At 44.0% G+C, this 14894-nt stretch overlaps 1 long non-coding RNA gene across 1 annotated transcript; it reads right to left on the bottom strand.

The window, feature by feature from the left end:
• Nucleotides 1-1628: 1628 nt before the first annotated feature.
• On the bottom strand, nt 1629-12736 carry LOC116967614. The gene is made up of 4 exons (XR_004410276.1): nt 12727-12736; nt 12304-12419; nt 11364-11434; nt 1629-1870 (listed from the first exon to the last, which is right to left on the bottom strand). It is a non-coding gene; the product is annotated as an uncharacterized LOC116967614 (long non-coding RNA).
• Between the last annotated feature and the right edge of the window lie 2158 nt (nt 12737-14894).

Here is a 14894-nt window from a genome sequence, read left to right as displayed (position 1 = left end):
CTTACTATTAAATGGCGGAGTAGACTCAATGGGGCGAATGGTTAAATAAACTCGAATGACTTTTGAACCTGTAAATGCATTTCAAATCGATGACTCAGGCAGGATACGTCACATTTACCACTCTGACGGTGACACAAAAACATCTAGGCTTTGCAAGTAAGGCAATTTGTAATGGGATTATTAGTTTCATTAAAGCAAAAGTGTTTTGCATATTTCTGGCAGGAGTATTTTGTGGTATTATCAGATGCTTGTAATCATGGGAAATATTAATGCAGTTTGTCACCCATGTTTACATGCAATTCTACAGTAGTTTTTAATGTCCAATGTTCTAATGACAGTCTAGAGTTGTCTATGACTTGTGTCTGAGTCCTGTCATTGGTTGGAATGACCAGTACCTAAAACCAAGCATTCCACATCACCTCATCAGTGGATTCAATGCTACACTGCACGATGTGCTACATTAGCAACGGAGAAGGAACAGGAACCCAGCTCTCACCTCTAGAATTCCATGTAAACTAAATGGTACAATTTTATGGGGGATGTTGGGACAGAGACCGCTGCAGATGTACAAAGGCAATGTTTAACAATTGCAGAACAAGTTGGTTGAGTAGTCAGTTTAAAAAAGGAACACCGAACCTTTGGAACAGAGAAGCAAAGTATAAAAGCAAGGTATGCTACGTTTTTACAAATCTCTTCTACACACGTCTGTTCGACTGCATTAACCAACAAGAATGGTATCAAGTTGAAAGGCTTCACTTCCATAAAAAATCCAAAGAAGGTGGGATTGTCGTGCTTAGAGAAGGTTAAAATAAGTGTTCATAGATCAGTTACGTACATATGCTTCTTGCCAAAGGCATAAAGGTTTCCAACCAAGGGATACTGATTTAGTGAAAAAGAATCAAAGGCAATACTTTGGATCTATTACGTGAAATAGCCAGGCATGTGCAAAGTGTTCCTGGGAATCGTGAGACAATCCATTCATGACTTTGCTTGCCAGATTACAATTCATACTTCATTACAGAAACTAAACAGGCATACGGCAAATTTGTTGTGCCTCAGCATTCCGTCCCTCCCTCCCTCCTGAATATAACATTATATTCCTTGCCATACTTTTCTATACCTCAATTAGATGATCAGCACAACATCCCTCATCAAAGCTAAAAGCATAATCAATTCAGTTCCTCTAATATATTTCTTGACATTAAATTAGACCATGACAGAGAAGTACACAGGCCATCCCAGAGTAACAAATGCCCCACTTACGAGACGCCCATACATGCAGAAAGCTCCAATATTAAATTCAAAAGTCCGATGTACATACATACGTTCATTTCTAGGAACGTTAGAACTAGTTTTGTCTCTTTTAACAATTGTTCCTTCTTATCAGCATTATGTGTTTTTTAATGCCATTCATTACAAAATGGTAAACATAGAATGATTTTTGTCTATTTTCTGACGTACAAAAATAAACATCTGTACATATTGAATCCATTTGTTAGTCAGGGAAGGCCTGTGCTCAGATTAATTTATGCACATTTGCTCTGAATCCCTCATTAACCCTCCCACCAAAATTCCTATCTAACATGGCAGTGAAAGTACCAACTGACCCACAGCATCCACGAAGCCTTTTGGGGAGATCGCTCCAGGTTTCCACTGTGTTGTGTGAATCAGACGTCTTGCCAGTTTCAAGGAATCGTAGAGTTGACGACATAGAAGATGGAGTCCGTGCCGGCTGGAAAATAGCTGCCCAAATTCCAGAACTTGATCCGTAGTCTTTCAGGCAGGCGCACTGTTCATCATCTTCCAAAATTCCGTAGGTTGCAGAATGGTTCACACAAATTGGAAGAGAGCAAATGACGCCTCACTTTTTCTGGAGAGAGGGAGATAGAAAATGAGGAACTGCAGGTCAGTTAGGCTGGCATCAGCATTCGGGAAATGCTAGACTGTGAACTTAAATTAAAGATATGGTAGCAGGGTACATAAAAACTAAATAATTTAGCAGATGCCACGCACATTTACAACTAGCACACCAAAGATAAAACATACAGCAGGGCTCGAAATTAACGGTTGCCCAATTGCCAATGGCCACCTAAAGTGGGAATGATGGAAACAGCGTTTATCAATTAAAAACATTTAATCTGGTGCATACAAACTTGGTATCTTCATTGCGGTTCACGACACATACATTTAATCTGAATGTCCGGTAATGTGGCTTTTTGACACCTTTAAACATATTGCCAAAAGAACATTTGCTGCAGTTATGTCATTTGGCCATCTCTTATAGACAATAGACAATAGGTGCAGGAGTAGGCCATTCGGCCCTTCGAGCCAGCACCGCCATTCAGTGTGATCATCGCTGATCATCCCCAATCAGTACCCCGTTCCTGCCTTCTCCCCATATCTCCTGACTACGCTATCTTTATAACCCTATCTAGCTCTCTTTTGAAAGTATCCAGAGAACCGGCCTCCACCGCCCTCTGAGACAGAGAATTCCACAGACAGTTCTTGTCAGTTAGTGTAATGTTTAACCTGTCAGATGGGTATCGTCGGTTTTAACAGCTGTTAACATCATAAAATGCCTTTAGAAATTTCCTTGCAACCTGTATATTTTGTTGTGGATAAATTATGTGGGAAGCAAGAGAGTTTATGTACCAATAACGACCCATGCTATGGCCATGTCATGATAATATTCGGTCCTTCACAGAAAACATGCTTGCATCAATCTGTAGTGTGCATGGTTAAGCATATATGTTACCATGGTCCAGGATTTATTGACACAGGTTGATCATACGCTGAACCAACCAAACACATTTGTTTGGAAGTGGAAAGAAATAATAGAAATTGCATTCATTGCAATGTGTAAAAAGAGTTGAGATACTGTATTATAATTTTGCTGCATGTTATTGTGGTATATATCATGTCTTGATTGGTGAATATGTTTAGTTTGTGACTTTATTTGAAGCAGAAATAATATGTGAATGCTTCAATGAGCATAATTCCGACTGGTAACTGCGCACTTCGTCCGAGCACATTACCGCACATGCCATGCAAGCTGTCTTAAATGACCACCTAAACTGTCATTTGGCAACTGAAAAAGCTGCCTAGGTTGGCAACAGGGAAAAAAAAGCCCTGATGCAGTGCTGGTATAACTCAGCAGGTCAGGCTACATCACTGAAGGGAATGAATAGGTGATTTTTTTTTGGTTGTAATAGGGAAGGTGAGAAAGCTGAAAAAGAAGTGGGAGGAGGCAAAGCCTAGCAAGTTATACGTGGATACAGGCGAGGAGGTTTTATTGGCAGATGGGCGGATAAACACTGGAAATAAAAAAGAGACAAGGCTGTCAGATAATGAGAGAAAAGGAGTGAAATACAATACAGAAGGAGTGAGATAATGGGCTTATATTCACTGGAATTTAGACTGGGCTTGTATTCACTGGAATTTCGAAGCATAAGATGGGACCTTATAGAAACATAACATGTTTAAGGGATTGGACAGGCTAGATGCAGGAAAAATGTTCCCCATGTTGGGGGAGAAAAAGGGGTCGGCCATTTAGGACTGAGATGAGGAAAAACCTTTTCACCCAGAGAGTTGTGAATCTGTGGAATTCTCTGCCACAGGTGGCAGTGTGGGGCAAATCAATAGAGAGTTAGATATAGCACTTAAGGCTAATGGAATCAAGGGATATGGGGAGAAAGCAGGAACAAGGTTAGGATTCTGGATGATCAGCCATGATAATATTGAATGGTGGTTCTGGCTGCAAGGGCTGAATTGCCCAATCATGCACATATTTTCTATGTTTCTATATAGATAGGACGGAGAGGGTTAAAGAAGAGGGGGATGGTGGGAGAAATTAGAGTGCATCTGGGGGGGGGGGTGCGGAGGGAGAAAAGAGAGAACGGGGGGGGCACAAAAAACAGATGCAGGCCTTGGCGAAACAAGCGAAAATGTTTGTTGAAATGGCCGCCTCGTCTATACAACTCTTAACCTGCAAAAGATACATCACAACCAGAGATGCAGGCTGTGAAGAAAGCGAATGGTATGTTAGCTTTCATAGCAAAAGGATTTGAGTATAGGAGCAGGGAGGTTCTACTGCAGTTGTACAGGGTCTTGGTGAGACCACACCTGGAGTATTACATACAGTTTTGGTCTCCAAATCTGAGGAAGGACATTATTGCCATGGAGGGAGTGCAGAGAAGGTTCACCAGACTGATTCCTGGGATGTCAGGACTGTCTTATGAAGAAAGACTGGATAGACTTGGTTTATACTCTCTAGAATTTAGGAGATTGAGAGGGGATCTTATAGAAACTTACAAAATTCTTAAGGGGTTGGACAGGCTAGATGCAGGAAGATTGCTCCCGATGTTGGGGAAGTCCAGGACAAGGGGTCACAGCTTAAGGATAAGGAGGAAATCCTTTAAAACCGAGATGAGAAGAACTTTTTTCACACAGAGAGTGGTGAATCTCTGGAACTCTCTGCCACAGAGGGTAGTCGAGGCCAGTTCATTGGCTATATTTAAGAGGGAGTTAGATGTGGCCCTTGTGGTTAAGGGGATCAGAGGGTATGGAGAGAAGGCAGGTACGGGATACTGAGTTGGATGATCAGCCATGATCATATTGAATGGCGGTGCAGGCTCGAAGGGCCGAATGGCCTACTCCTGCACCTAATTTCTATGTTTCATTAAAGTGCCACACAGAATCAAACAAAGTGAAAGGACCCAAGTAAAAGGATTGATGCTACGCAGCATCTTGTTTATTGCTCAGGATGTTGCTCAGGAATGGAATAATGGAGTGGAATTATGCTAAAATAGATCATCATTGCTTTATTGTTTAGATATGTCAGTGATGACACTGCTGTGTAAGGAACTTGGCATGAGTCGCTGCCCTCTCCACTACTACACTGGGAACCTGAATGAGGGCCGCAGCCCTTTCCTGGCTCGCCACAGCAAAGAAGTGGTTAAAGTGACATATGGTTCGGTCTGGAATAAGCCATGGTTCTCTGTAAGGGTTGGTAGTGGGTGAAATGGAGAACCCAAGTATCTTGTTAAGTTCCTGATGTTCCCTCAAAATTAACTAATTGTTGAAAAGATAAGTAGTAATTCCCAATTTTGGTGCCACACCTGTTGATCACGTTTGTATCCTCTCCAATGCTTCCATATAAAGTCATACTTCTTTCCACATATGAAGCAGAATCAAAACTCAGTAACTTTGAAATTGTAATTCCGCCTCTCCAGAAATAAATACTAACCTATGTTGTCTTGAGGACTAACTTCTTGACAACTATGATTAGGAGTGTAAGATCCAGAGGCACTATAAGATATTTGTGATTGCAAATGTCTGGAATTGTTAAGTTTGTCTGGGTTAGGGGGTATTTGCGACAGGGAGAGGTTATTCAGAATTAAGATTGTTTTCTCTCGAACGTCAGAGGTTTCACCGAGACCTGGTAGAAGTATATAAAATGAGTGGCATAGATCAGATACAGTCAGAATCTTTTTAATCTGCAGAATGGAAAAATCAAATACTAGAGGGCATAGCTTTAAGGTGTGGGCTGAAAAGTTTGAATGTGATGTGGAGGACAATCTTTATAGATCTATTTTTATTTTATTTTTTACACAGAGGGTGTTGAGTGCCTAAAATGCACTGCCAAGGTTGGGGATCAGATAGATACGATAGTGGCATTTAAGTGGCTCTTTGATAGGCTCATGAATGTGCAGGGAATGTAGGCACAGGTAAGGAAGAGATGGTCTTGGCATCATGTTCAACACATACACTGTGGCCCAAAGGTATACAAACTTAAAGCACACGGCATTGGGGGTTCAGTATTGATGTGGATAGAGAACTGGCTGGCAAACAGGAAGCAAAGAGTAGGAGTAAACGGGTCCTTTTCACAATGGCAGGCAGTGACTAGTGGGGTACCGCAAGGCTCAGTGCTGGGACCCCAGCTATTTACAATATATATTAATGATCTGGATGAGGGAATTGAAGGCAATATCTCCAAGTTTGCGGATGACACTAAGCTGGGGGGCAGTGTTAGCTGTGAGGAGGATGCTAGGAGACTGCAAGGTGACTTGGATAGGCTGGGTGAGTGGGCAAATGTTTGGCAGATGCAGTATAATGTGGATAAACGTGAGGTTATCCATTTTGGTGGCAAAAACAGGAAAGCAGACTATTATCTAAATGGTGGCCGACTAGGAAAAGGGGAGATGCAGCGAGACCTGGGTGTCATGGTACACCAGTCATTGAAAGTGGGCATGCAGGTGCAGCAGGCAGTGAAGAAAGCGAATGGTATGTTAGCTTTCATAGCAAAAGGATTTGAGTATAGGAGCAGGGAGGTTCTACTGCAGTTGTACAGGGTCTTGGTGAGACCACACCTGGAGTATTGCGTACAGTTTTGGTCTCCAAATCTGAGGAAGGACATTATTGCCATAGAGGGAGTGCAGAGAAGGTTCACCAGACTGATTCCTGGGATGTCAGGACTGTCTTATGAAGAAAGACTGGATAGACTTGGTTTATACTCTCTAGAATTTAGGAGATTGAGAGGGGATCTTATAGAAACTTACAAAATTCTTAAGGGGTTGGACAGGCTAGATGCAGGAAGATTGCTCCCGATGTTGGGGAAGTCCAGGACAAGGGGTCACAGCTTAAGGATAAGGGAGAAATCCTTTAAAACCGAGATGAGAAGAACTTTTTTCACACAGAGAGTGGTGAATCTCTGGAACTCTCTGCCACAGAGGGTAGTCGAGGCCAGTTCATTGGCTATATTTAAGAGGGAGTTAGATGTGGCCCTTGTGGCTAAGGGGATCAGAGGGTATGGACAGAAGGCAGGTACGGGATACTGAGTTGGATGATCAGCCATGATCATATTGAATGGCGGTGCAGGCTCGAAGGGCCGAATGGCCTACTCCTGCACCTAATTTCTATGTTTCTTGTGCTGTACTGTTCTATAAACATGCTTACAGCATGCAACAATCGGACTACAAGAACATAGATTTGTACTTCAACAATATTCAGTTTCAGCTTGATTAATAAAAGCTGGTTCTTCTCCGTGATCAATGGCAGTCGTTATTTAGACCAACGTCATTGAAAATCTCCATGGAGATGAAACAGAAACATAGAAAATAGGTGCACGAGGAGGCCATTCGGCCCTTCGAGCCAGCACCGCCATTCATTGTGATCATGGCTGACCGTCCCCTATCAAAAACCCGTGCCTGCCTTCTCCCCATAGCCCTTGACTCCACTAGCCCCTGGAGGTCTATCTAACTCTCTCTTAAATCGATCCAGTGACTTGGCCTCCACTGCCCTCTGTGGCAGGGAATTCCATTAATTCACAACTCTCTGGGTGAAATTTTTTTTCTCACCCCAGTCTTAAATGACCTCCTGTTTATTCTAAGATTGTGGCCCCTAGTTCTGGACTCGCCCAACATTGGGAACATTTTTCCTGCATCTAGCTTGTCCAGTACTTTTATAATTTTATATGTTTCTATGAGATCCCCCCTTATCCTTCTAAACTCCAGTGAATACAAGCCTAGTCTTTTCAATCTTTCCTCATATGACAGTCCGGCCATGCAAGGGATCAATCTCGTGAACCTACGCTGCTCTGCCTCAATCACAAGGATGTCCTTCCTCAAATTAGGAGACCAAAACTGTACACAATACTCCAGATGTGGTCTCAGCAGAGCCCTATACAACTGCAGAAGAACCTATTTACTCCTATACTGAAATCCTCTTGTTATGAAGGTCAACATTCCATTAGCTTTCTTTACTGCCTGCTCTACCTGCACGCCAACTTTCAATGACTGGTGTACAAGGACACCCAGGTCTCGCTGTACCTCCCCCTTACCTAACCTAACCCCATTGAGATAATAATCTCCCCCCTTGTTTTTGCCACCAAAGTGGATAACCTCACATTTATCTATATTATACTGCATCTGCCACGCATCTGCCCACTCAACTTGTCCAGATCCCCATGCAACCTCCTACATCCTCTTCACAGTTCACACTGCCACCCAGCTTTGTGTCATCCGCAAACTTGCTAGAGTTGCTCATAATTCCCTTGTCCAAATCATTAATATATTTGGTAAACAGTTGCGGCCCCAACACTGAGCCTTGCAGCACGCCACTCGCCACTGCCTGCCATTCAGAAAAGGACCTGTTCAGTCCTACTCTTTGCTTCCAGTCTGCCAACCAATTTTCTATCCATGTCAACAGCCTACCCCCAATACCGTGCTCTAATTTTAGTCACCAGTCTCCCGTGCGGGACCATATCAAAGATTTTCTGAAAATCTAGATACACTACATCCACTGGCATCCCTTCATCCATTTTACTTGTCACGTCCTCAAAAAATTCCAGAAGATTAGTCAAGCATGATTTCCCTTTCATAAATCCATGTTGACTTGGACTAATCGTTTTACTGCTATCCACATGCCCCATTATTACCTCTTTAATAATTGACTCCAGCAACTTTCCCACCACCGAAGTCAAGCTAACTGGTCTGTAATTCCCCGTTTTCTCTCTCGCTCCTTTCTTGAAAATTGGGATAACATTAGCTATCCTCCAATCCACAGGAACTGATCCTGAATCTATTGAACATTGGAAAATGATCACCAATGCATCCACTATTTCTAGAACCACCTCCCTGAGGACCCTGGGATGCAGACCATCAGGCCCAGGGGATTTATCATCCTTCTGTCCCATTAGCCTACCCAATACTATTTCTCGCCTAATGAAAATGACTTTCAGTTCCTCTACCCCCTTCAATCCTCTGTCCTCCAGTACATCCGGGAGATTGTTTGTGTCTTCCTTAGTGAAGACCGATCCGAAGTACCTGTTCAACTCTTCTGCCATTTCCTTGTTGCCCATAATAATTTCACCCGTGTCTGCCTTCAAGGGACCCACATTTGACTTTGTTACTCTTTTTCCCTTAACATATCTAAAGAAGCTTTTATTGTCCTTCTTTATATTCCTAGCCAGCTTCCCCTCGTACTTCATCTTTTCTGCCCGTATTGCCCGTTTTGTTTCCTTCTGTTGTCCTATGAAAGTTTCCCAATCCTCTGGCATCCGGCTGCTCTTTGCTGTGTTATACATCTTTTCTTTTAGTTTTATTCGATCCTTAACTTCTCTTCTCAGCCACAGTTGCCTCCTACTCCCCTTAGAATCTTCCTTCCTTTTTGGAATGAAATTATCCTGCGTCTTCCGGGTTATGCCCAGAAATTCCTGCCATTGCTGTTCCACTGTCATTCCTGCTAGGATCTCTTTCCAGTCTACTTTGGCCAGCTCCCCTCTCATGCCTTCATAGTCCCCTTTCTTCAACTGCATCACTGCCACTTCCGATTTAACGTTCTCCTTCTCAAATTGCTGATTAAAACGAATCATATTATGATCACTACCTCCAAGCAGTTCCTTTACCTCGAGTTCTCATATCATATCTGGTTCATTGGACAACACTAAATCCAGAATTGCCTTTTCTCTGGTCGGCTCCATTACTAGCTGCTCTAAGAATCCATCTCGGAGGCATTCTACAAACTCCCTTTCTTGGGGTCCTGAACCGACCTGATTTTCCCAGTCTATCTGCATATTGAAATCCCCCATCACCACAGTGGCATTACCTTTGTTACATGCCAGTTTTAACTCCTGCTGCAACTTACAGCCTACATCCCGGTTACTTTTTGGGGGTCTGTAAATAACACCAATTAGTGTCTTCTTGCCTTTACAATTCCTCAACTCAATCCACAGTGACTCTACCTCATCAGTCCCTATGTCTTCCCTCGCAAGGGATGAATTCCCTCCCTCACCAGCAGAGCTACCCCCCCCCCCTCCTCTGCCCACCTGCCTGGCCTTTCTATAGGATGTATAACACTGAATATTAAGTTCCCAGGCCCGATCCTCCTGCAGCCAGGTCTCAGTAATCCCCACAATGTCATATCTACCAACCTCTAACTGAGCCTCAACCTCATCTACTTTACTTCTTATATTTCGCGCATTCATATACAATATTTTTAATTCCTTACGCATCTCACCTTTCACATCGATCCCTATTACACTTGGCCATACTCTCCTATCCCTTTATGAGCTTCCTTTCCCGTTAATTCTGGGGTCATTAACCAAGCTAAAGGGATCAGGGGGTATGGAGAGAAAGCAGGTACCGGATACTGAGTTGGATGATAAGCCATGATCATATTGAATGGTGGTGCAGGCTCGAAGGGCCGAATGGCCTACTTCTGCACCTATTTTCTATGTTTCTATCCCTTTACTCTCTTTCCCTTTAACTCCATCCTCGACTATCCCATTTGACACCCCACCCCCCCTTATACAGTTTAAAACCACCCATGTAGCAGTGGCAAACCAGCCTGCCAGAATGCTGGTCCCACACCTGTTAAGATGCAATCCGTCCCTTTTGTACAGTTCCAAAACAGATCCCATTTGGTCTTTGCCATTATTTTTCTGAGCTGGATGTTAGGTTAACAAATCACTCACTAAAGTAATCCACCAAAAAATGTGTGCAAACTTACATAATGTCACATTAATGCAATTTTCATCTTTGCAACACTTGTTTTTCTGATGTGGCAAAATTCTAGGCTAGCTATCTAAGAATCTAATGGGAAAAAATGAATTTGGACAAAAATACAAAAAATCAAGGTGGATGAAAAGATCCCAGCAAAAAACAAATCAAACATATTTATAGAGGGACAGAACCAACATTTCAAAAGTGTTGTGTTTAAAAAAAATATGCATACACTAGAAGAGTTGTAAAAATGATTAAGTATTGGTAGAAAAATGTGAAATTTTACTTCAGGAAAAGACAAAAACATTGAGGGAAGGATTTTGGTCAACAGAATAGACATAATATAGTTTTCCATTTAGTGAGAGTAAAACAACTTTTACAAAGCTATCAATGAGATCACAAGTAGGTAATTTAGAGGCAATTTCCTTACACTTGTGCTATGCAACCTTTAATATGGAGAGGACAAGATTCACAAATTATTGCTAAATTAATCCATTTGGCTCCAAATTTATGAATATTAAATGCTGGTTGTTGAAAATTTCTGTTAAAAGCGATCATGAAAATGACCAAAACATGCAACAACTTTCAGGCAATCAAAGTCTGTAATCTCCACTAAATGAGCAACATCCCTTCATTATCTTTGACATTACACCATCTGTTGCCTAATCTCTCATATTGTTTGTGGGAACGTCCACAATGTTTTTCTTTCATTTGAAAGATGGTGGGGAGGTTAAACGATGAGGGGCAAAGTGAATGTGAAGTGATAGCTCCAGTGCAGTAACCAACACAACGGCACAGTAAATTGTACTCTGTAATACATTGAAATAAAAACTAATTCCAATAATAAGCCTTCCCCTATTTTACCTTGGACATCAGGGCACGAGCGTCGAATTTCCTGCCAATGTTCTTTAAAGAGGCAATCTGTCCGTACTTGACTGTGAAGAGAAAAGAATTTCTGGTATCATTGACAATAGCATTATTATACTGCAACAAACACATCACTGGAGAAACTCAGTGGGTACTTCCAAGTACTGTGGAAGCAAGGGAATAATCTGTCTCTTGTCGAGACCCTGCACCAGGACTGAGAGTGTAAAGAGGAGATAACCAGAGGAGAGGGTGAAGATTTTACAAAGAATGTGTGTCGAAGTAGAGCTGCAACAGTTGAGTTTCATTCGAGGATCCTCTGGAATTAATCCAAAGCCGAGATATTTAGCATCACTCAAAACTGCTGCCCAACTTAGTAGGCAGTGAAATTGAGAGTCTTGCTGTTGTTATAGAACTGTAATTATCACTTGGTGCTGCAGGAAGCATCAAGGCCAAGACTAAACAACAGAAATGCAGTACTTTGATTCGCTCCCTGCTGGTTAGGGGAGTGAGTAAAACTATTATAGATGTTGAACTCGACAATTAGTTATTTATGAGTTTTTTTGCCAGTTCTATGGCATTCTTCGATATCCTTCCATTGGCACCTGGATATGCAGGGAATGGAGGGGCATGGGTCACGTGCAGGCAGTGGAGGTTAATTTATCTTGGCATCATGTTCGGACATTGTGAGCCATGGGGCCATTATGCTCTTTGTTCTATTCCTTTCTTTTAGTCAGTCAACTTTAGCATAACAGCAACTTTGAGGTTGATTTGGCAACATTCAAATCAGTAACGTTGGCAAAAGTGTGTAAAAGTGTGTCGACAATCTGATTCGCTTTCAAAGACAACTTGTGCAAATTAATTTTAAACCATGTATAACCAGATTTTTAATTATGAAATTTATATGGGATACATAATCACATGGCACCTCTGAACGTACCTATGCAACATAACCGCAGCAGGGCTCCTGATAAATCCTCCTCTTCGATCAGTAGTACAACCATTGGAGGGGCGGGAATCTGTAGCACAATTAGCCGATTGATATTACTGTACAGACTGAAGGAGGATTGAAAGAATCTGGAATGAGTACATACTTTAATTCAGCGATAGTGATTCAGCAGTGGAAGTCTCACCTCACTATTACCACCATCTTTTGTACACGGCAAAGAGAATGTGTACACTTATCCTCCATGACTCGTGGAATTCAGCTCCTGACGACTTTGGGGTGTGGGAGTAAACCGGAGAAAACCCAGCGAGGCCATGGGTGGGGGAAGAAGGAAGGAGCCAAGGCCGTGCAGCCGGCACCTGTAGTCAGGATCGAACCCGCATCTGTGGCGGCCGCTGTCTGTCTGTCGGCAGCAACTCTCCCTCTCCCCTCCCCCCCCCGCTCTTCATGCTAAATGCCCGTCTAGTTCTAGATTAAAACCTTTTTGAACTCGTCAAGCAGCGTTTCACACAACACAGTCCAGTGAGGGAGCGCCCGGGGTGGGCGGGGCTACAGGGGGAGGGAGGGAGCGCCCGGGGTGGGCGGGGCTACAGGGGAGGGAGCGCCCGGGGTGGGCGGGGCTACAGGGGAGGGAGCGCCCGGGGTGGGCGGGGCTACAGGGGAGGGAGCGCCCGGGGTGGGCGGGGCTAACAGGGGAGGGAGCGCCCGGGGTGGGCGGGGCTACAGGGGAGGGAGCGCCCGGGTGGGCGGGGCTACAGGGGGAGGGAGGGAGCGCCCGGGGTGGGCGGGGCTACAGGGGAGGGAGCGCCCGGGGTGGGCGGGGCTACAGGGGGAGGGAGGGAGCGCCCGGGGTGGGCGGGGCTACAGGGGGAGGGAGGGAGCGCCCGGGGTGGGCGGGGCTACAGGGGAGGGAGCGCCCGGGGTGGGCGGGGCTACAGGGGAGGGAGCGCCCGGGGTGGGCGGGGCTACAGGGGAGGGAGCGCCCGGGGTGGGCGGGGTTACAGGGCCCTTCACGGCCGCAAATGTTGTTTCTAAACCAGTTGGTTGTCGCCGCCTCGAGCCCCGGGAACAGACGGACGGATGGACCCGGATGTGGAGCAGAAACACAAACCCGCTTCAGCTTCAACTTCCCGCCCGCGCTCCGGCCTCGACCGTCGTCATGGCCGCATCGACAAGATGGCCGCCCGTCACGTCACGTGGTGACCGCATTAATGACGTAGGCGGGACGTCACGTGACGCTCGGTCCGTTGATAGGGCGGGAAAGTCACGTGAAGTCCATTCAATGACGTGTTGGGGCGTCACGTGGTCCGCTCAGCGACGTCACCAAAGATACTGGAGGAGCTCTACCTCCCTGTGTAATATATGCAAAAATAATTTCATTCTGCAGTTGCATTTGTGACAAATAAACCACCATTGAACTATTGTTCATACAACGTGCCAGTGAATACAAATGCTCTGTTGTCTTTTTTACAAAATTACATTTATTCAGTTATTTGCAGAATGTATACATTGAACTACAACAAAACACCCAGCATTTTTCTCTATCCAGGTGAGGAGGGACTAATGGCAGGTGATTGAGTTGGAGATTATAATTACAGAAAACAAAATGGAGCAAATGGGGCATAAAACGTAGAACCAGGGGAGGCATGAGCATGGATTTGGGGATAAAAATGGTTGACTTGGAATTGGGAAGGGTGGGAGATGTGTGGATGGAGGAGGGGAGAGCAATGTGTGATGGGGGTGGGGGGAATTATGGTGTTTTGTTTTCATTTTGTATGTGGCATTCACTGCCAGAATGAAATGTAAAACCAGCAACACAGATTGCGATTTATGCACCTAACCTGTGGTCGTCAGAGTAGATTAAAAAGAAACATGAATGTTGTCATTCATGCCACCTCCTCCAATCTTTCAGCCCTCTAGGTTTCCAGTACATCTTCATACTTTGGTCTCTTGCATAATTCCATTAGATATTTAACATGGAAATAGGCCTTTCAGTCCACCAAGTCCATGCTGACCATCGATCACCCATTCACACTAGTTCTATGTTATCCCACTTTCCTCACCCACTCTATACACATTCGGGGAAATTTTACAGACAAAGTAACCTACAAAGCCAATGCATCTTTAGGATGTGGGAGGAATCCCACATGCTTGCAGGGAGAATGTGCCCGAGGACAGTGCTCGAGGACAGAATCAAACACAGGTCTCTGGCGTGTGAGGCAGCAAGTCTACTAGCTGTGCCACTATATCTTGATTTCCAACACGCAAAAAATTAAACGTTGATAACTTTGGTTACTAAAAAAAATAAACTATCTATTTTCAGTCTTAAATTTCTAAGTCACACTATGTCCCCCTTAACAGCTGTTTTAATTCACTTCAAGGCTATGGTCGTAAAGTTGCTGCCTAACAGTGCCAGGGACCCGGAATCGATCCTGAATATGGGTGCTGTCTGTATGGAATTTGCTCCTTTTCCCTTTGATCACATGGGTTATTTCCGGGTTTCATAGAACTTGTTTCCTTCCACATTCCAAAGGTGTGCAGGACCCTTTATCAGACCCAACCCAAAAAGATTCTGTTTGACCTGT

The sequence above is a fragment of the Amblyraja radiata genome, chromosome 40 (assembly GCF_010909765.2).
Source record: "Amblyraja radiata isolate CabotCenter1 chromosome 40, sAmbRad1.1.pri, whole genome shotgun sequence".
In the NCBI taxonomy this organism is placed as follows: domain Eukaryota; kingdom Metazoa; phylum Chordata; class Chondrichthyes; order Rajiformes; family Rajidae; genus Amblyraja; species Amblyraja radiata.
Note: the sequence above shows the minus strand (reverse complement) of the source record. Positions and strands in the feature narration are given on the sequence as shown.